Below are 23,827 nucleotides of genomic sequence, written 5' to 3' on the forward strand. Positions count from 1 at the left end.
GAATTATATAACTGGTTATATAAAAGGAATAAGATATAAAGTAAACCACATTTGCTGGTTAAAACCAAGATCATATCAATTTCCTACCAAGATACTGTCTCAGACAAGATTGAAGGAAGTCTTTGGAGAACAAATATTAAAGTGACCTTTAGCACAAATAATAATTTACAATTTAACACACGCCATTATGTTCGATTACACAGAGATGATCATAACAATTCAGAGGTATACTGTTGGAAGATTTTGTGACCATATACGTAATCACAATAAAACAACCATTGGTGAGCATTTGAGGCTTTCCAACAATACAGTCCATGTTATGGGGCACTGTATGAGAATACCGCATAAAGACCTAAATGTAATCAACTTAACATACACGACATTTCAGGAATAAATAAACCCAGGAAACACCATACATAACGCATTTTGATCGATCAATTGGAAGCAGGAGACAACAGCTTCTTTAATATTTTCCAAGGTGAATTGTGAAACTGAATCCCCTTACCGCATTCCCTTATTTTCCTTCACGACACCTATATCTATCAGATTCTCCTCTTTTCTTCTACCTGATCACCCTATTTTGTTCCCCAACTGCCATCATTCAATACCTCCATCCCTCCCAGACTTCAGACCACTTTACCCCTGTCGCCCTTCCACCCCCTCTTTATCTGATAAGGGATGAAGGCTTTGTAGCATGTTTCAGCATAACATATCAGGGTTGGGGTTTTTTGTGGGAGGAGACCAGACAGAAACGTCATCGGCCTAATCGGATTACGGAAGAATGGGGAAGGACGTCGGTCATGCCCTTTGAAAGGAACCATCTCGGCATTTGCCTGGAGCGATTTAGGGAAATCACGGAAAACCTAAGTCAGGATGGCTGGACGCGGGATTGAATCATCGTCCTCCCGAATGCGAGTCCAGTGTTAACGTATCAGATTCACCTTTTTAACTTAGTTGGTTTTTTTAATAAAGAGGAAAATAGGTTCAGTTGAAAATTAGATGCATTATATACACCACAGTATGATATCAATGTCACAAAATTGGTTATTGTTATTATGCACTGGGAAATGTGAGATAGCTACATATATCTTTGACAATATGTATTATGCTACTAGTGTTCCAACTTTACCTCCTATGTTATAGTACCTCATATACTACCTTAAGGTGCTTTCAGAACTTTTCTTCTAGACATTGACTTAGATAATCAGATCAGATTTAAAATATTCAGCAGAGTTAAATTCAAATTTCAGCAATAACCTCAGTGCAGGAACATACTGTAAACTGGAGTTACTACTATAATCTGAAAGGCGCACTACAAACGTTCGCTGTACCCTAGGAGGTTTTGCATGTTGTTTGTCTACTCCTCACCCACCACTTTCAATCACTTTGTACCAGCTCTGAGCAAGTTTCGATCACATACTTATTTCACAATGCTTCCTCTATTTCATACTTCTCTTAAGAGATGTTTGTCAATGATTTTACTCTGTACTACCCTACTTAACCTCTTGGCACCCTTGCTGTTAGCTACATATCACTTTCCTTTAAAGGTATATAATACTACCTTTTATCTCACTTTGTATCACTCAAACATAAACCTTATTATCTGTCCTCCTTCCTTAGGACAGCCTATGAGGTGATCTTCTCACTATCCCACCAATAATAACGTTGTCTTAATTATTTTAGTATAGTTAGCATAATCAGTTTAATGTTATTTTACCTTATTTCAATTAAAAATAACCTCAGTTTAATCCACTGTGAGGCTGTTTCCATGGTGTGTAGCTTTAACTCTATTGGTGGTAGGGACGTTGTACTTTTTCCTTTTATTCAGTTGACAACCTATCTTGGAGCATTCTGTTTCATAAATGACAAACCATGAGCAGTTTTTTAACGTATGTACATTTTGTTCACAAAATGTCAATGAGAGATGTATGTAAACATATACATAAAAAGGATAATGTCAGTCTGAAGATGACAACACGATTCTCTCAAGACTAGTACTTGGAAAAAGGTCTTAATATAAAGCGATCTTGGGATTCACAAAAAACAAATATAAGCAGAGATCGCTCCAACAATATCCGTAAATTATATGAATTACTTATGTGTACTTTCCACAGACAAATAAACAAATATCAATTTGAATAGCAAGCCCAGTATTTTAGGAGCTGTGACTATACCCACAGTGTAGAGACTAGAGTAGCTGACCAGCTACTATTCCCAGTATCTTCAACATGCATGACTGCCCATAGGATCCTGAGATTAGAAATTTCTAAGGCTGCAATTATTTTTCTGTCTGTCTGTAATTTCCATAAAAGTCGTATTCTTCACCTGCCAAGCACACAGAAAAGTGATGTGATTGAATTACATTTTCCAGTAATGAGAGAAGCTGGAAAAATGAAGAAAAATTTGTGTCACAGCCAGGACTTTAACCATGCATCTATATTAGCTGTACTGTTATGGTGACGTCATGGTTAGCACAGCTGCCTAGTAAGCATGAGACCTGGGTGCCAGTCCCGGCCATGGCACAAATTTTAATTCACTCCTTCAGCTTCTATTATTCAGAATGCTGTTGTTAAAATCTCAGAAACTGCTATAACAACATTCTAAAGGTTATAATTACTTTTAAAAATTTTGTTTCTTAATGTAAATCACAATCGTGTTAGTACCTGGTTCCTACTTATCATTACAGTAAATATTATTAAATGTTTAAACAGTGCTTTTAGGAATGTTTTTGCAGCAAACTGCAACTGTGGTTGCATAAATGGAATATTTTAAAAGTAGACGACAATTCCCAAAGCATGTGTTTTGGGTTTTATTTCCCAATGGTGTTATTAGCTAAAACAAGAAAAAGAACTTATCATTTATCATAATTGTGTTATTCGCCATTGTACATTTCAGCAACTACTGAGGACATTACTCACAACACCATATTGATGACTCAAGAGCTGTAACTTGTCCTACATCATATGGCTTTTGAAACCTTCAAACACTGTCAACTCATTACTTGACATTTATATTATAAAAACGCTATTTCACATGTTTTTATAACACCATCTTCTAAAGCTTTGCTAGTACGTATTTAATGTAGTTAAGGTTTTGGTTCTTATGTTTATCTTCCCTTAGAGCACAAGATTTTACACAAAAGAATTTTTTAAAATAAAAACGCGAATTTCGTGTTTCTTGGAAACGGCTTAAACAGTTTGGATAAAATTTTATATTTAGATACGGATTTTGATTTTTTAGTTTATCTATATTCGTGTGTTTCTCGAAAAAATTCGATTTTACACAACAAGTATTTTATATCGCAATTTCGTAAGTCTTTGTTACTATTGGATGTTACAGTAGAGGTGTATCGAAATTTTGTGAGATGGCGGTATAACATTATTCGAATACGAACACATTGGACTCACCATACATCCAATAGTAACAGTTATCTTAAAAATGTTTTAGGTTAGACATGGTTTCCTCTGCTCGCTGGTATCTCGCAAATGAAAATTTATATTTAGTTAACTGTTTGCTTTCGACATTATTTGAATAAGTAGCTTCCCCAAAAAATACGATTTTACAAAAAGAAACAGAGCTAAGCTCGGTCTTCCACACATTATAGTAATAACAAGAGTAATATGCACATAACGGCATTAGGTTACTGATTACTTGCATAACTGTATCAAAGTTTCTTGTATAAACACAGTTCAAAGCAAGTATTGTCACAAACATATACAGTTCAGGATCAGTTCACACTGAGTTTATAAATTATAGTTCAAAAACATTATCTTTCTTAGTTGACTCGATGTTAGACGTCGTCGTAAGTATGTGAGAGTATTTCCAGCCCTTGAAAAAAGACACTCACAAGGAACTGAGCTTCCCACCACACACAAGCGTAACATGAGCTGGTACAGTCTCGGGTAGTATATCTTATGTTCACTCCACCATCTAAAAGGGTCTGCCTTTCTTCCTAAAGGCTGAATTTCGATATACTTGTCGAATTGTATTATTGTAGACGTCATGGGTGTAATAGTTTGACTCGAACAGCGTTGAACACTGGAGTCAAAATCTTCCCAAAATAAATCTTCCTCTGTGTCTGCTGATTGTTCCTGTTCTTCAGGCTGTTTTGCCTCATCATCGCTGAATGTTCTTAATACTGCAGCTTTTTGTATAACAGACTGTTTTGCTTTGTTTTACGAATTTGTAGACAGAAATGCTTGCTTTTTAAATCTGGGATCAAGCAAGGTAGCTTCAGCCAACGTAGCTCTATCTTCAATATCTTTGAAACGTCTGTCAAGTTCGTCCTTGATTTTTCTAATAACAGATAATACCGGTCTAGGTTTGTTGGCAGTATCGTATTTCTCAAAATGTTTTCTCAAGCACCGAGAAAATAGAATTAGTTTAGATATTGTTACTTGTTTCTCAGAACTCATATCCTCAGTGATATGTAAAAAAGGCTTTAAAATTTTACACATTTCTTTGAGCATTTCAAAGTCTTTCTCAGTAATTACTATTGCAGGATTCATTATTGCTAAAGTTGCAACAACAGCATCGCTGCTCTTCACTACACTTTCAAACATTGCCAGGGTTGAATTCCACCTTGTTTGAACGTCTTGTTTCACACTCTGCTCTGGAAGACCCATTTGTTTTTGTACTTCATGGAATACTTTGCCACTGCAAATATCTCGCAGCTCAAATCATATTAGCGGCATTGTCAGTCAAAATTGCGACAATTTTATTTTTAATCACAACTGCGACAATTTTATAGTCAATTTCACACTCTTGACAAGCCCTCCTTATTTCATGGGAGATATTTTCGACAGTGTGTTTTTCATTGAACGCAAAACAATCAAGTAACGCGCTGCATAATTTAGGGGTTTCATCTAAATAGTGCACAGTTATTGCGACATAATTTTCGCTAGCATCCGAAGTCCAACTGTCTGTAGTAACACAACACGCAACAGCTTGAGGCATGTTTGCTTTTACTCTCTCTTTCATACTATTGTACGGTGAATCCAACAGTGCGTTCGAGAGAGTCTTTCTCGAAGGTAATACACAATTTTCATTTAGATTGTGTATCAGTTCTCTAAATTCTGGCTGTTCAACTATTCTGAATGGGTGAAACTGCTTCACAATTAATTTCAGAACAATTCCGTCCAAAATTTTGACCTTTGACACTGGTAGGGGTCTCGTGACGAAATCACTAATTGTGCTCTGTCCTGTCCTCTGTTTTCTTGTTGCTGGCTGAATCGGTTCCTTGCTCGACGTCGAGGGTATAGAATACGACGTTGAGGGCACTATGACAGACGTTGAAAACGATGATGTTCTTACTTCAGTAACACTCTCCACTTCGTCTGCAATAACCAACTGAGAATCTGCGGGTGTGAGAACAGCAGTAGGATGCTGTGTTCCTAAGTGTCTTGCTAAATTGGAAGTCGTTCCAGCTTTGAAGGAATAAATACTAGAAAATATTTCGCATTTCACACGACCAGGGTTAATTTCTAGAAAATATTTCCAGATAACACTTTTTTTCGCTTATCACGGTCCATTTTAGTAACATACACTAACACTTTAACATGCACATACACAAAGAAAACGACAATCACTTATGTTTACGACGACGCAAGTAACTCAATAGATGAAAGTATATAAACATTCCTGTTTTCTGCCCTTTTCTCTCAGTCCTTAGGCAATCATTTTCTTTTTCAACGAATTATAGTATGTTTACTGTAGTTTCCGAATATTTGCAACACTTTTAAAATCACGTATAACTTATTTGATCCAACCCTAGACTAAATGTCGATTGTTTTGAACTCAGTAAAGTTGAAACACCTTGCCATTAAATCATTACGCTTTTACAGGGTTACCAACCGACCGGCTTTTTCCAGATATGTTCGACTTTTTTGTTCTTTTTTTAATGTTCGGCAGAGTTTTTGTTTGTTAGAAATATCCTGCTTTGTGGAAACAAAGATGTATTTAATCATGTAACGAAGTTAAGTGTAGCGTAATTGAAATGAGGTATAGATTGCAAACTCTTGGCTGTATGTTTTTCACGAGATTCGCGACCGATGGTTTGACTGGATAAATCTTTCATTCATAGCCGAGATTAAGATATCGCTATTCGAGATATTCTAATATGTGTAGCACTGTCTCGTTCACGCTCTTGAGGCCGTATTACACTATACACCTATCGCGTTCACCTACGTATCAGCTCCCTGATCGTAAACATCGGGAACTGCAGACGGGTTCACGTTGCCCGATCACACAGACGATGCTCGGGTGATAGTCCTCACACGAATACGTGCATCCACACTAGATGACAATACCATGCGAAACTCCTAGGGAACCATCTCATTTATTGTGAAGACGTTCATTTTAATTATATTTTCTGAGAGCTTACAGTTCATATTTGTCAAGTAGTCGTTATACTTTTTTATTGTCATTTTTATTGAGGAATTGTTCTCTCATATAGCTATCACCGAATTATGCTACAGTATTAGTGTTCTGACTTATGGTCTCAACTATTCGTTTTATTTTATGGCACTTAAGTTGCACAAGCATATATTTATCTAAATTTACATTTATACAGAATTTCGCCCGTGGAGGACGCGTTGTTATTCGAGCTGCTGGCCTGTAACCCTTAAGATTATGGCAGGATGACGATAACGAAAAGCCAGACGTTGTTGGGTTAAACCATGACTGGGAAGAAGGGACGAAGGCAGACGTGATGTGGCTCATATCATACTATCAATGAAGTCCGCACAGTTTATTCATTCATTTCCTGATCGGACCATCTCACCGACTTCTGTCAGTTTCTCTTTCTTGGCGTACTAAAATAAAGCAAACTGTGCAATCAAATCAAACGTGACCTTTCGTCAATTTTAAGACATTACCCATACAAATCGAAAATGACACTTGTAAAGTCATATGCATGATTACTCTGAAATAAACAATTGGTGGCGTATCTTATCACGATACAGTGGATCGTGAGATGAATACAAACACCTTCCCTCGCAATATGCCTGAATTAAGACGATTAATGCTTGTTTGATCCATTCTGTTTCTAGAATACGAAGCAATCAAAGTACAAAGAATCTTTTTCGAAAATAGCTTGAGTAAAGAAATTCTGCTGGAATAAAAGATGAAAATTTGTGGAATGGACAAAATCTTCAATATAAAAACTTGAAGTTGGGATCTGGTCACAGAGGTTAATAACAACAGTAAACCATAAACAAATGAGCAGAAAACTGACTGTAGTAACCCTTTGTGCGCATGCGCGAGTTACCTCTATATACTGCACGTGCGCGGATTGGTATCACCCTACGTTTTTCTGTGCTCTTTCAAATTCCACAGCCACATAACCAAACTGGCATACCACGTAATTTTGCACCACCTTTCGCACAAATCGACTCCTCTTTCCTGGCATACTGAAATAAAACAATACATGCAATCAAATCAAACGCGACATTTCAGCAATTAAGGCATTACATGTATGAATCGATAATCACACTTGTAACGTCATATGCATGTTTACTCATAAATGAACTATTTCTGGCATATCTTATCATGACACAGTTCGATTCTAATCCCATTAACAATTTCAGACATGTCCTGCCGCATTTGACTAAGATGTAGAACTTTTTGCATGTCGTAAGTATCGTGCCATCGCAGAATAGAATGAATCGTGAACGCATCGCATGAACCGATATGCGATGAAAATCGATTTGTAGAAATCGAAACAGCAAAAGAATGATATTTGATCGACTCGTACACGCACACTCCACGGTTAGCATTAAGACATTGAGGGGCATAATCCACAATAAGATACACCCCTGCCAAAAATTGATTTGATATATATATCAATGAGCTCAGCCTACCACGAAAGAGCCGTACACTATATGGCATTTGCCACGAACTAAGAGAACGAGTATTAAATATCCTTGTGATAATTACTGCAAATCTTCGTTCCCTTATGTCAAAGTCTTTAATGAACAAGACATACGCTGTTGCTGGGTTGAGCTCTACTTCAAATACTTTCCGACAAGATGACAGAATGCGAAATAAACGTGACTGCCAGCTGTCGGCTGCTGCTGGACGGCGAACGGCGGGCCACACAGCTGTTGCCTTGCGTCGCCAACAGATGGCAGCGCGGTAGACAGTCTTTTGCTCACGGCAGTCAGTGTTGGTTACCCACGTAGTATTAACACCTGTTCAAAAGTGGTTCAGATGGCTCTGAGCACTATAGGACTTATCATCTAAGGTCATCAGTCCGATAGAACTTGAAACTACTTAAACCTAACCAACCTAAGGACATCACACACTTCCATGCTTGAGGCTGGATTCGAACCTGCGACTGTAGCATTCGTGCCGTTCAGGACTGAAGCGCCTAGAACCACTTGGCCACAAAGACCGGCATTAACACCTGTGTGCAAGAATGTCCACTTCTTTACTGATACATTAGTTCCCCAATAAGGGGCAGGCTGATGGTACATAAACCACTCTTTAAAGTTCAGGGGAATTAAAACGTATTTTAAATTAAATAAAAACTTTGCTATGAAAGTTGTTTGTTCTTTTAATGCATATCCTCTCCTGAAATAACATCCATATCATCCCTGGTTCTATGGGCTACATATACGTTTCGACGATCCTCACATTGAACTATGACTTTCTCGCCGTCTCCAAATTTTTCTGGAATTCAGTTACCACACGTCTCATAACACAAGACTTGTTTTGTTTCTAGCATATCAGGGAGATACCATAAGACTCCCATCGCATTTAAATTCACATTTCTCAATCCTTTCACTACATTTGAAGACGCTGCCTGTTCACCTAAACGCAAAATATTCGCCAATGCGCCACTAAATGTACCCTTCAGAAAACGCTGTTTCTTATTTTCATTTTCTGTCTTCCTCCACTAACAAAGAATCTTTTCAGAGGAGAAAAATAAACAACATCTCAAGATCGCAGAAGACTAGTAGCGTTCGGTGGGATGCAAATGAAATACATGTTCTTTTTCTCACAAGACTCTGAAGTTTTCATTGGGATTTGAGAAGAGAGAATATCTCAATAATTAATCTCCTTCCTTCCTTATTTGAGGCAAATATGAGGAAGTGAGTTTCAATTCAATTGCCATTCAACTCTGTTCTAGCCACCTAATCTGCTGTGTTTATTTGCGTTCCAGGAGGTGCCTGTATATCCAGTCAGTCCATTATCGTTTGCGTTTATCAATAAGATAAGGCGGAAGGAATTCTCCTGCTGCATTCCCCAACATTATAAGAGTGAAGCACGGTCTTGAGGTGTCCTGTTTTCTTAGGACGTCGACATGTCCGACGAAACAAGCACTTTCTTTTGCTGGTAGGCCAGTAAACATATTTTCAGCAAAAGTGTAAACTTTTCAGCAGGAACGCCTTCAACCCCGGCTTTGTGTTTCTCTAAAAAAGATATTGATTACGTTCTCATTTACAGCAGCACCCTTCCTTGAAATACAGACTGTAAATTTGTGAGACAGTTCAGAAATATGACTCTCTAAAAATGCTTTTCCTTAGGCCCATCCAAGCATATTATCAGCAAGGCAGTCTACTTTTGTTTTTCATGTCTTAAGATATGATTTAACCATGCACCTGAAGTCAAAGACTGATACTAGAAGACCCACGTCACTGACACTGATACAGTCTTTTACAAAACATATTTCTTCAGTCTCGGTAAGAACAGTGGGCGTTCCAGCTTTCAAGTTATTCTTGTTTCTCAATTTCTTCACAATGGTTTGTCTTGGAATGTCACATTTCCTTTCAGCTTCGCAGTGTCCAGTTCGTCCAGAAGTAATTTCTTCTAATATCCTCTTGAATTTCATTCGAATAACCAGTTTCGCGCCATATTCCTGACTACCTGTTGTTGGACGTTTCTGTCATCCCATGGTCTGCAAAAGAAAAGACTACATAATTTGGGGCTAATTGGAGGCTTAAAATGAATATTTAAGCTTATTTATAATAGCACCTGAAGCACTTTTGGAATAATTTGGAAGAATGTAGAACAATTCTACTTCCTTCTGCATAAGCCTCTATTGTTCTTCTCGATAGGTGCTCTGGCTCCAGAATTGACTGAAAGATGTTAGTTCTACTAACAGTCTACAGCGATATTGTGGTCGACACTGGAGGTAGATTTATACCACTTTAATTACACTCTCGCTGTAAAGTATTCACCGATATGGCCAGATTTGTGTCTCACATACAGTTCGAAACAAAGGAAAGCAGAGTGCTACCCACTGCACAGGTTCATAGATAGTTAAATTGTCCCAGTGTTAGTAATCACACAACACAGTCCAGCGACTGAAAACAATTCACATGTGACAAAAATTTTACGTATCAATTCACTATAACAGTGCTTTCATATGCATTTAAGGAACACGAAACAATTAAGATAGTGCACAAAAGTAATCAAGTCCGTCAACACTGGCCTGCTAAGCGGTCACTGTTCATGGCAATCAACAATCACCCAGTTCCTCTAATAAGTTATCACTCGGAATTAATTATTAATCACTGTCACAAAAGTCACGACTGAAGCCCATGATTGAAGAAAACGAACCATATACAACACAAGCGAATATTTCAGAATGTTTGTCATCGCACTAGGGCACACTGCTCTCGAGAAGAGACACAGCTGTTGCTCCATTTACCCTCAGCCGCAGACAGCCTGGCCCCAGATGTTCTAGGCCTATATGTACTTTCACCTACGAACTATATGTTCTGAACTACTCGTTATGACAGCAGCCATCTTGAAAAAAATATTTTATGATCCTCAAAACAATGAGCTTCGTCATTAGCTACTGAACTGGTGCGTTTCTGGCGCCAGTTTCCATCGATCGTCAGTTTGGTCTTTGAGTCGACTTCGGTGCTTGTTTGTCTTCTGCTCATCTTTGGCTCTGCTGGGGAGGTGTGTCGGGATCGGCGGTGAGCGAGAGTCACGTGGGGCTGTGTACGTAGGCAGGGCGGCGAGAGGACGAGTCGGACAGCGGAGGAGCGGGGCCAGCGGCTGCGGCGTGTTGAGTCGTGAGGGCAGACCCACCGCCCACGGTGGTTTGGTCTTCCTAGAGGTCGGAAGGACAAGCTCCTTCGAGTCTGTTATAAGCTACGCCGGCCGACTGCATTGGAGTCGCCGAGTTGCTTCGGTGGGTTGCATGCGGCATAATTGAATGTGCCAGTGTACTAAAAGTCCTTTGGAATTGTTTCAGTTGTTTATCACTTACCTCGGTGTCGTGACTAAGTATCCTGACGGCAGTTGAGGAAGTGTGGCTACGCCCAACCAACCGACACGAAGCCTAGTTAAAGACGTAGCTAGAAGTGCAACGAGGAATGAGTTAAGTTCGGCTCTGGCGTTTCAAGACACGCCGAGATACGTCCTCTACTCTGCCTCGTAGTTCATTTCGTAGTTTGGCGTGTAAATGTGCGCCGAGATAATTCTTGTCATCCTAACTTTAGGGTATGATTTTTGGCGATCTTATTAATCAAAGCTTAAGGGCTGGCACTGGCCAAGTAACTCACCGAGGCTTATTTGTCTCCATTCAGTTGTACTGATCACCAGTTCTCTAGATAAGATTGTGTAGTTTATGTCTCAGAGTATTGTCTACCGTTGATGTGTTGTGTTACAGGTAACTGGCAGCGGTCGACGCGAGCATACTGGGAGCAGAGCACCATGGGGGCAGAGAGGTATTTAATTCCCTGTCCTCTGCTTTACATCTTGGGTTAAGTTGGCACTTTGCCAGATTCCATCTTTCAGGTGGAGAATTATAGCATCAGAAGTACAGTTCCAGTGCAGAGTTGAGTACATTTCTATGTAATTTTCTGTCTCGTGGATCTCTCGTATTGATTTGAATCCTTGGTCTGCTCGCATCTATCGCTAATTTTGCCGATGTTTTGCCTAGCACGTGGTCGGAACGAGAGAAAATTTCTTTCATAGGGAGTCATTTGTCTGAAGTGCTTTCCGGTGGTCGGCTTACGTAATGACACGATGCAAAACTCTTTCTGAATTTAAAACTGCATTGCTTAACGAGTACTGATCAAGCAACAAACAAAACGATATTTTAAGAAAGTTCAGGAATGGTAAAAATTTTTCTCCGCGTCATGACTCCATAAAAGGGTTCTCCATAAAGTGGGTTTCACGGGTGTCACATTTGACAGAAAAGATGAAACCGGAAATTATTATAATTAGACTGGCAGGTAAGCTGCCTTGGTACTGGCAGAAGAGAATCATTTCCACAACTAGAGAAAATGTGAATAGCCTCATTGAACATTTAGAGGGAGTAGAAAGAGTAGCTGCTGCTGAGGAGCAGATGCAGAACCATAACAGGTCCTCTGTTTGGCAATAGGGAAGGCAATTCATCTAGTGGGGGTTAAGAACCTTGGGACAATGCAAGTAGAGGCCTTCAACGCCTTTTGGATTTTTCTGGTTAGGTAATCAACAGCACTAACCAGATTGACAGGTGTGGTCAGGTCGAGATGTTGTCCCAATCTGTGAAGGTCAAAATGGACGTCTAAAGACAGAGCGATGTCGGTAAGGTGCAGAAGCAATTTAGTTTTAAAGTTCATTATATATTTTTTATTTTAAATTGTAGTAAAGATTCCAGCTTTCAGCGTCTTCGCTACCAACTTCTCACTTCAAAACTATATATCGCCTGAAATGTATTTGCTTGATGTTATCATCATCATTTAAGACTGATTATGCCTTTCAGCGTTCAGTCTGGAGCATAGCCCCCCTTATACAGTTCCTCCATGATCCCCTATTCAGTGCTAACATTGGTGCCTCTTCTGATGCTAAACCTATTACTTCAAAATCATTCTTAACCGAATCCAGGTACCTTCTCCTCGGTCTGCCCCGACTCCTCCTACCCTCTACTGCTGAATCTATGAGTCTCTTGAGTAACCTTCCTTCTCCCATACGTTTAACATGACTCCACCATCTAAGCCTGTTCGCCCTGACTGCTACATCTATAGAGTTCATTCCCAGTTTTTCTTTGATTTCCTCATTGTGGACACCCTCCTGCCATTGTTCCCATCTACTAGTACCTGCAATCATCGTAGCTACTTTCATGTCCGTAACCTCAACCTTGTTGATAAGGTAACCTGAATCCACCCAGCTTTCGCTCCCATACAACAAAGTTGGTCGAAAGATCGAACGGTGCACAGATAACTTAGTCTTGGTACTGACTTCCTTCTTGCAGAAGAGAGTAGATCGTAGCTGAGCGCTCACTGCATTAGCTTTGCTACACCTCGCTTCCAGTTCTTTCACTATGTTGCCATCCTGTGAGAATATGCATCCTAAGTACTTGAAACCGTCCACCTGTTCTAACTTTGTTCCTCCTATTTGGCACTCAATCCGTTTATATTTCTTTCCCACTGACATTACTTTCGTTTTGGAGATGCTAATCTTCATACCATAGTCCTTACATTTCTGATCTAGCTCTGAAATATTACTTTGCAAACTTTCAATCGAATCTGCCATCACAACTAAGTCATCTGCATATGCAAGAGTGCTTATTTTGTGTTCACATATCTTAATCCCACCCAGCCAGTCTATTGTTTTCAACATATGATCCATAAATAATATGAACAACAGTGGAGACAGGTTGCAGCCTTGTCTTACCCCTGAAACCTCTCTGAACCATGATCTCAATTTACTGTCAACTCTAACTGCTGCCTGACTATGCACGTAAAGACCTTTAATTGCTTGCAAAAGTTTGCCTCCTATTCCATAATCTTGTAGTTCAGACAATAACTTCCTCCTAGGAACCCGGTCATATGCCTTTTCTATATCTATAAAGCATAGATACAATTCCCACTCATAACACTTCTCCATTATTTGCCATAAGCTAAAGATCTGGTCCTGACAACCTCTAAGAGGCCTAAACCCACACTGATTTTCATCCAATTGGTCCTCAACTAATACTCGCACTTTCCTTTCAACAATACCTGAGAAGATTTTACCCACAACGCTGATTAAAGAGATACCTCTGTAGTTGTTACAATCTTTTCTGTTTCCATGTTTAAAGATTGGTGTGATTACTGCTTTTGTCCAGTCTGGTGGAACCTGTCCCGACTCCCATGCCATTTCAATTATCCTGTGTAGCCATTTAAGACCTGACATTCCACTGTATTTGATGAGTTCCGACTTAATTTCATCCACCCCAGCCGCTTTATTGCACTGCAATCTATTGACCATTTTTTCCACTTCCTCAAATGTGATCCTATTTCCATCATCATTCCTATCCCATTCTACCTCGAAATCTGAAACATTACTGATCGTATTTTCACCTACATTGAGCAACTCTTCAAAATATTCCCTCCATCTGCCCAAGGCATCCACAGGATTCACCAGCAGTTTTCCTGACCTGTCCAAAATGCTTGTCATTTCCTTCTTACCTCCATTTCGAAGACTGCTAATTACACTCCAGAATGGTTTTCCAGCAGCTTGACCCATAGTCTCCAACCTGTTTCCAAAGTCTTCCCACGATTTCTTCTTGGATGCTGCAATTATCTGTTTGGCTTTGTTTCTTTCTTCAACATAACTTTCTCTGTCTACCTGAGTTCTGGTATGTAGCCATTTTTGATACGCCTTCTTTTTCCTTTTACAGGCTGCCTTGACTGTATCATTCCACCAAGCTGTTTGCTTCATCCTACTTTTACGCACTACTGTTCCAAGACATTCTTTAGCCACTTCTAGTACTGTGTCCCTGTACCTTGTCCATTCCTTTTCCAATGACTGTAATTGACTACATTCAACTAACTGGTACCTTTCTGAGATCGCTCTTATGTGCTTGTGCCTGATTTCCTTATCCTGAAGTTTCTCCACTCTTATCCTACTACATATGGACCTGACCTCCTGCACTTTCGGCCTCACAATCCCAATTTCACTGCAGATTAAATAATGATCAGTGTCATCAAAGAATCCCCTGAATACATGTGTGTCCCTCACAGAATTCCTGATCTGTTATTATATAGTCAATGACAGATCTGGTTCCCCTGCCTTCCCAAGTATACCGGTGAATGTTCTTATGTTTAAAAAAGGAGTTTGTGATTACTAAGCCCATACTGGCACAGAAATCCAAGAGTTGTTTCCCGTTCCTGATGGCCTCCATATCCTCTCCAAATTTACCCATAACCTTTTCATACCCTTCTGTTCGATTTCCAATCCTGGCGTTAAAATCACCCATGAGCAGAACACTGTCCTTGTCCTTTACTCTAACAACTACATCACTGAGTGCCTCATAAAAACTATCTATCTTATCTTGATCTGTCCCTTTACAATGCGAATATACTGACACAATCCTAATTTTCTTGCTAGACACTCTCAAATCTATCCACATCAGTCGTTCGTTTGCATACCTTATTGCAACTACGCTGGGTTCCATTTCTTTCCTGATGTAAAGCCCTACACCCCACTGTGCTATTCCTGCTTTGACTCCTGACAGGTAGACCTTGTATTCTCCCACTTCTCTTCTTTCTCACCCCTTACCCGAATGTCACTAACAGCTAAAACGTCCAGCCCCATCTTACTTGCAGCCTCTGCCAGCTCTACCTTCTTCCCAGAGTAGCCCCCATTGATATTAATAGCTCCCCATCTCATTACCATTTGTTTGCCAAGTCGTTTCTTAGGAGTCCCTGGTTTGTCAGTTAGAGGTGGGACTCTGTCACCACCAAAGGTCCGAGGCATTTTGCTCTGATTGTTGCCAGCATGATATTTAAAGTACCAGTCCCATTGGGTTTTACCCCTAGCGGCTGAGGGACTAACCGGTGGATTTGATAGTCTTTGCCGTATGAGCACAAAGGTGACCACGACTCAGAATATGTCCGAGATGCCCAGCCTTATTCCAAAGTAACTGGTATCCCGACTGTCGGGACCACTTACTTGGCCACTCATACGTTGCCCGTGGTTCATGAACTAGGACATGACTACAGGAACCCACACCATGCTTGATGTTAATGAAATTTTAATAGGTTATGCACACATATTCGCAGGGGAGATCTCAAGTTACAGAATTTTGCAGCATCTCAAAAAAAAAGTTCATATGATTTTTCTAAAGTAACTGTTTCTCAGTCCAGGACAAACACAACAGAAAGCATGGGTTCGTTTAGAATATCTGTAAGACGCTACAACCACTGCGACTATATAGTGTGATAGGGATGGTATAAAGAGTGATATTTAAGACTAGTTCTGTGCGTACTGGACCTCGCGATTAACAGCGTGCGTATGCCACGAACCCTGTGCTGTTGGAAAAGAGTTTCCCTGTGACACAACATAACACCTGATGCCGCCACTGCGCCCACTGTTATTCCCATTTACCGCGGTCCACGCAACAGCACCAGACTTTTATATCACTCTTTATAAATTTCATACGGTCACAGAAAAAGTCACTTTAGAAAAAAAAAAGAACTTTTTTTGGGTGGTTAAAAAATTTGTAACATGAGATTTCCACTGCCAATATATATGAATATAACCTATTAAAATGTCTTTAACATCGGACAAATACACACGTCAAAAAGAGTTTTTCATCACCTCGGTTCCGAGATTTCCGCAACCTATACAGAAAATTGGTACAGAGATCAATATAAACATCATTTCCGCCCTTTCTGTTACTCATGAAAACCACACCTTGCATGTTGTACCACCATACAGTGAGACCTTCAAAAGTGATGGTCCAGATTGCTGTACACAACAGTACCTCTAATGCCCAGTAGCACGTCCTCTTGTATGCCTGTATTTGTCGTGGCATACTACCCACAAGTTCATCAAGGCACTGTTGGCCTAGATTCTCCCGCTTCTCAACGGCGATCCGGCGTAAATCCCTCAGAATGGTTGATGGGTCACCTCGTCCATTAACAGCCATTTTCAATCTATCCCAGGCATGTGCGATTGGGTTCGTGTCTGGAAAACATGCTGCCCACTCTAGTCGAGCGATGTCGTCATTCTGAAGGAAATCATTCACAAGATGTGTACGATGGGGGAGCGAATTGTCGTCCATGAAGACGAATGGTTGCACTGCCGGTCGGAGGATGGCATTCACGTATCGTACAGCCGTTACAGCGTCCCACATAATGCCACCCCAATACAGCGTCGAAACTCCACCTTGCTGCAGCCGCTGTACAGTGTGTCTAAGGCATTTAGCATGACCAGCTTGCCTCCAAACAAGTCTCCGACGATTGTAAGACATGTGCGACACTCATTGGTGAGGAGAATGTGATGCCAATCCCGAGCGGTCCATTCGGCATGTCGTTGAGCCCATCTGTACCGCGCTGCACGGTGTCGTGGTTGCAAAGAGGGACCTCGCCATGGACGTTGGGAATGAAGTAGCGCAACATGCAGCCTATTGCGCACAGTTTGAATCGTAACACGACGTCCGAAAGCTGAACGAAAATCATTATTCAACATGCTGGCGTTGCTATCAGGATTCCTCCGAGTCATAATCCGCACGCAGCGGGCATCCACTGCAGTAGTAGCCCTCGGTCGGCCTGAGCGACGCATGTCATCGACAGTTCCTCTCTCTCTCTGCATCTCCTCCATGTCAGAGCCACATCGCCTGGTTCAGTCCGAGATGCCTGGACACTTCCCCTGTTGAGAGCCCTTCCTGTCACAAAGTAAAAATGTGGACGCGGTCTAACCGCGGCATTAACCATCTAGGTATGTTTGAACTAACGACAACACGAGACATGTACCTCCATCCTAGTGGAATGACTGGACTGATGGGCTGTCCGACCCCTTCCGTCTATCAGGCGCTGCTCATGGACGGTTGTTTACATCTTTGGGTGGGTTTAGTGACATCTCTGAATAGTCAAAGGGACTGTGTGTTTGATACAATATCCACAGTCAACAGCTGTCTTCAGGAGTTTTGGGAATCAGGGTGACGCCAAACTTTGTTTGATGTGTGTATCTTTCAAGTTATATAGTTTTGCAGTAAGCAGTTAGTAGCGAAGATGTCGAGTGCCAGACAATCTTTATGACAATCTAAAATAATAAAATATATATCTTCAACTTTGAAAATCAAATTTTTCCATACATCCTAACACGGAATATAACAAGAAAAATATTGGCATAACTCATTTTACGTTAGGCCGGTTCGCTTGTAATAGTCATAAACTCGAGTCTCCATAATAAAAACAATCTGGTAGTAAGTGTATGACCGTGCACCTCGCAACGCAGTTTTTCAAATTTGAAAAAAAGCCTCACTTTTCTGGAGTAATTTTTGTAATTCCAGAAAAAAATGGACGTCACATCATTTTTATGAATGATGTCGTTTCAAAATAGAACAACAAAATAGAGGGTGCGTCAAAAAGAATCATTCGTTTTGGCAGATTTCTGAAACTAACATAAACTAACATAAACTAACATAAACTAACATAAACTAACATAAACTAACATAAACAGTGAACAGGAAACCCTTTCATAACTTTTCATAGGTATTTAATATGCCCCTTTTGAGATGCACCGCATGTGTCACTGCTGTATTCAGATTGTTACCACATTGCAGCGAGCTTGTCTTGAGTTACAGCTAGCACAGCCGCTGTTATGCAGTGTCTCAGTTCATTCATATTCTCATGCAATAACGGTTCGCCTTTCCATTGTCCTCCTGCTTAGCTGGGTGGTGACGTGCTTGCCTCCCATCGAGCGGGGGTAGGTTCGATTCCTGGCTGGGTTGGACATTTTCTCCGCTCGTGGACTGAGAGTTGTCCTCATCATCATTTCATCCTCATCACCGGCACACAAGTCGCCCAGTGTGGCGTCGACTGCAGTAAGACTCGCACTCGGCGGCCGAATGTCCCCGGCTGGGGCCTCCCTGACAAAAATGCCATACGCTCACTTCCATTCTACCTTTCCATTTTAATGGAATGTTGCCTCGTCACTAAAAACTAAGTGTGGATGAAAACTGTCATCCTGCAACTTGCCAATAACGAAATTACAGAATCCGCGCGTTGTTGTCACCTTAAAGAAGAGCTTGCGGTAGCTCAATGTTGTTCGGTTTCGTGTGTAAGCCTCGACGGCATGTTGAGCTGCCGAGCTGCACGGCGAACGGATTTCCGCGGACTCCTCGTGGAACTACGGCGGATGCGTTCGACGCCTGTGTCAGACACTCGGGGGGCGGCCCGGCGATCTGCCTTCACACAAACGGCCTGTTTCTCGGAACTGTTCGTGCCGTCGTCTAATGCTCTGTGCTGTAGCAGGATCCACACCGTACCCAGTACCAAAGTCACGCTGAACAGCTACCACTGACCCGTAGTGCCCAAAACGGAGAACACAAAACGCTGTCTGTTGTCCCCAAACCATTTTTGCTACAATCCGTTCAACATAAGAATAAACCTGGTGTAAACAAACACAAACTCGAAGGTTGGTCAGAAGCCGTAGCACACGCACACTGGTGTTGTTACGGTCTTTGCACTAGGTCCTACTTACTATTAGATATCTTATTACTTACTTTAAATGAAACTGTAGGATATTCAAATGTATTAACAGCCATCAATGTTTTGCTTAATCGCGTTTTAGTTACGTAGACTTTATTTCAGAGGATCTGCAGCGTTCTGGTCTTATTGTCGCGTTGTTAACGCGCGGTATGAAAATGGCTGAGGCTGCTTTCTGTTCTGTAGTGAAACACGCGCGTGGAATATGGTTAAATAGTGCCGAGAAATGGGCTGTTCTTAATGTTTTTCATAAATTTACGGAGGTAATCGGCTTTAAAGTTTTCCCAGGGTTGTATAAATTGTAGTTGCAATGATCCTAACATTGAACGTATAGCGCATTTGATAGCATAGTGGAATATGTATGAATCACATGAGATTATATGTGCGTTAGTTCAAATCATCCCTGTGCTTTTCTTTTTTTTTTTCTCTTTCAATTTCAAATACTTAGCTCTCTTAATTATAAAGCTCATCATCAATTTCTATGAAGAATGCACGTCTTCTTGTTTACAATTGCATATTGGACGCAAAATTCCGGTTTCCATGTCAAATAAAAATTCTTAATTATCGATATTTTATGAAAGACTGTTCATAAGAGTTGATTGATATAAGAAAACATAACAGTTTAATTTTGAAGGCAGAAATGAAGAACCAAATACTCTTCATTTGGACTATTTCCATCATTTTATACCCCAGAGGTAGATAAGTACCGAAGAAACATGAAAAGCATTCATTCTCACACCATCGAGGCATCATAAAAATGCTGCATTTTTACAGCAGAACTGATCTCGAGCCAACCTGCGGGATTTGGACCGAGAATTAACAAAACTCTTACGGTGCCAAACTTAACTGAAACTAACGCACGCAGCTTTTTCACAAGCCACTGCCGAACGCTGGCGGGATATAGAACGGCTCGTCATAAAAGAAAAGAAAATGCTGCCCCTGGTTGGCTTCGTAGATTCTGTTGTTGATAGGCTCGATATCAACCTTGTAGGTTACACTTCCAGAACTGAAATATATTTCTCGAATTCGGATGAGGAACTATACGGTGAAATCCTTCAATACTCTCTTACGTTACACACAGCTTATGCAGAAAAAATACGTCGTGGTTAAATCAGGAATTTTCATCATTCTCGTTTTTAATTACAATAGTACATTAACTAAAAACTTTAAGGTATTGTGGTTTTCGTCTGGTCGTCTAAGGAGAGTATTGTTGCAGACTTGCAGTGTATTATTCCATTCTGATTAAAAATTCAATAACATTCGAAGTTTTACGCTCCTGTGTTCGCCTCCTTTTACGTGTGAACTGCAGCTGGCCACGTCACTGCAGGCTGGCTGTACGATGTGACCGGCCTGTGCTGTCCAAGTTAAATGCTCCGGTAAAGCTGTTATCCCGTACTATCGCTGAAGTCGATGAGCGCATAACGCACAGCACAAAACGTACCCTTATTTTCGTACTTGACAGTACTCGAGACAGCTTGGCTACAGTCCCACGTGACACGGAAATTCAATAGGGTTCCAGCTAAAGCGGAAGAATACATAGTGCAATGTTTACATCAGGTTTATTCTTATGATGAACGAATTATAGAACTAAAATTGGCCCACACTGCTGCCACCTAGCAGGAGCCATTTAAATGTCGAGAGTTTGCTCTTCCCAACTAGACGTTGTTCACTCACGTACCACAAATAACATAACAGTTACAACTTTTTATAATCGAATGACTCTTTTTTATACATCCTGTAAAACTTCTATTCCAGGGGCGGCTATAGGCTGAGTCTAAAACGTGTTTGAAGCAACAACAGTCCTCTACATTGTATTTGCCGTAAATAAATCGTTGCTTTGTATCGAACAATACACTTTACCAACATTGCTTAACGGGAGCTTGCGATTAGTTAAGGAGGAAACCGACAGGTTAAAACCGCTACCAGTGTTTCAGTTTCGAATGGTCGGTACTTTTCGGTATTTGTTTCATTTCGACTGTAACAGGTGTTCTTTACTAATAACCCAATAAAAAATCGCGAAATATCAATTAGCCGCAGCAGTATTGCTAAAACTTTTCGTCTTTAAGTAATCAGTTTTTAAAAATAGGAGTAATTTTTATCCGTAAAATTTGCATTGGTTTGAAATATTTCTGTATAATAGAAAACAGGGAAAGCCATCGGTGATATTTTAATAACAATGCTGACAGAAGTGAGCAACAAACACGTGGCATAAGAACTGGTGCAGCACGGCTGAGGCAACAACGTCCCTGTTACCGGACGCCGCAGCTGAAGGCAGGCGTGCACGGGCAGCACGCGAGACCTGCCCGCACCCCGTCTGTACGGCGGTCTCTCGCTGTCGTCGGCAGACGTTCTTTGTGTTGCAGATTGGCACCAACCTTGGTCTCGAAATACGTTGACACAAAGTGATTGCTAATGCTTCATTTGCTTTAAGAGATGATAAGAGATTTCAATGAAATCAGAAAAACAGGAAGGAAATTATCGTTACAACAATAAATTAAAAACTTGACAAGTATACAATGAAAATAGGAAATAACTAATCTGCTGCCTGTGCCTTCATAATATGCCCCTATCTGCTTGTAGCCCATGGAAAGAGACACATCAACACGGAAAATAGTCACCTCAGTTTTGACCCTTTAGCACCCAGTTTTCGTAAAGTTCAAATTGTGGTTTGATCTCTGATTACAGCACGAGTTTTGAGAAGAGACAGTAGAGACAGAAAAAAAGAGAATCAACAGGAGAATGGTGGAGATTTCTTGCGTTACTCAACCACATGCCACTTCTCGAGAAAAGCGACGAATTGTGGGCGGAGTAAGTTTTCTTTTATTTGCCCTTTCAATTTAATATTTTGTTTCCATACATCTTGAAACTGAGTGAGTCAAAATTTTTCAATCCTCGTTGGATTTCTACTTTATTACAGGAAATAATAGGCCTTAAAACCTGTTGGAAATCAAACGACACGTGTATCGTGAAAAAATCTACAGCTATATGGGGGACTTGGATACACAGTAGTAACTAAAAATTAAATACGTATCTTTAAGATATCGACACTAGTATCGAAAAATAAACTTAATTTGTCTGTCACAAGTGGAGACCGCGACACGTAGTTACAGATAAACTGGGCGTCCCAGAAGGAGTGGTCAGTACTCGGCGATATGGCGGGAACGATAATTCCTAGCCAAGAAGTCTAGTAAACATTGGCTCCAAAATTCGTACCTTCACAGCTATGAGCACTTTTTCATCTTCGATGCCGTGAAACAAATCTCTTACACTGCAGGTGTTCGGCTTACGGTATTTATGGAGGAGGTGGTATGGGCGAAAACGAGAAAAGGGAGTCTATACTCTGTTCATCATAAGAATAAACCTGATGTAGACGTAACGCCATGTATTCTTCCACCTTTGCTTGACTATCATTGGATTTCATTTCACGTGTAGCGGAAGCCAAGCTATGACCAGTACAGTCAAGTACGACCATAAAGATACGTTTTATGCTGCGTTACACGCAAATAGACGGAGAGATAATGCGGGACAACAGCTTTACCGGCGCATTAAACTTGGACACCACTGGCCAACTAACCTGCAATGATGTGAGCAGTTGCAGTTCAGACGTAAAAAAAAAGACGAGCAAAGAAACAATACAGCTTCGACTGCCATTTCATTTTTAAAAGAGAATGAAATAATATTCGGAAAAACTCCAGCACCACCGAGCGCGTCTTACGCGACCATACAGATAGCATAAAATGCTCTAGTTCTCACCTAGCACAGTATTCCACTTACAGACAAGAGTGATGAAAATTTCTAACTTGGGAACATAGCGTAATTTTTCTGAGCGAGCTGTGTACGGTTCAAAAGCATACTGCAGGGATTTCACCGTACTGTTGAATACTGAAGCCACTGAAGGTATTAATTACAGTCAGTCTTCTGGTAATCTCCTAGCTCCTTCTTCATCCGAATCCGAGAAATAAATTTCATTTTTTGAAGTGTCACCTGCTACGTTAATAACGAACCTGTCAACAACAGAACCACGAAGTCAACCAGGTGCCACATTTTCTCCTTTTCCTTTATGACGAGCCGTTGCATGGGGGCTTAATTAAAATTAAGATATAAGAATGCAATGCAAATACTTTTTAATTTTCTGTCGCTGTATGTCCGATTACGCAAGTCTCGTAAACGGCTGGCCCTGACTAGTATTATTACGCAATCTGACTGCATAGAACAACAACAAAGAATGAAATGAAAATTTTCGTTAACACAATTAATTAATTAAGTCCCCAGCAACTATAAAACCTACGAAACAACAAGCACAAGTGTAGCTGTTCTGTATGTGGTAGTATGACTCAACGCACATCTGGCACGGTTCTTCTTCAACAAGACAAGAATTTTTAAATATCATTTATACTGACGTGATA

Source organism: Schistocerca cancellata, chromosome 11 (genome assembly GCF_023864275.1).
Source record: "Schistocerca cancellata isolate TAMUIC-IGC-003103 chromosome 11, iqSchCanc2.1, whole genome shotgun sequence".
NCBI lineage: Eukaryota > Metazoa > Arthropoda > Insecta > Orthoptera > Acrididae > Schistocerca > Schistocerca cancellata.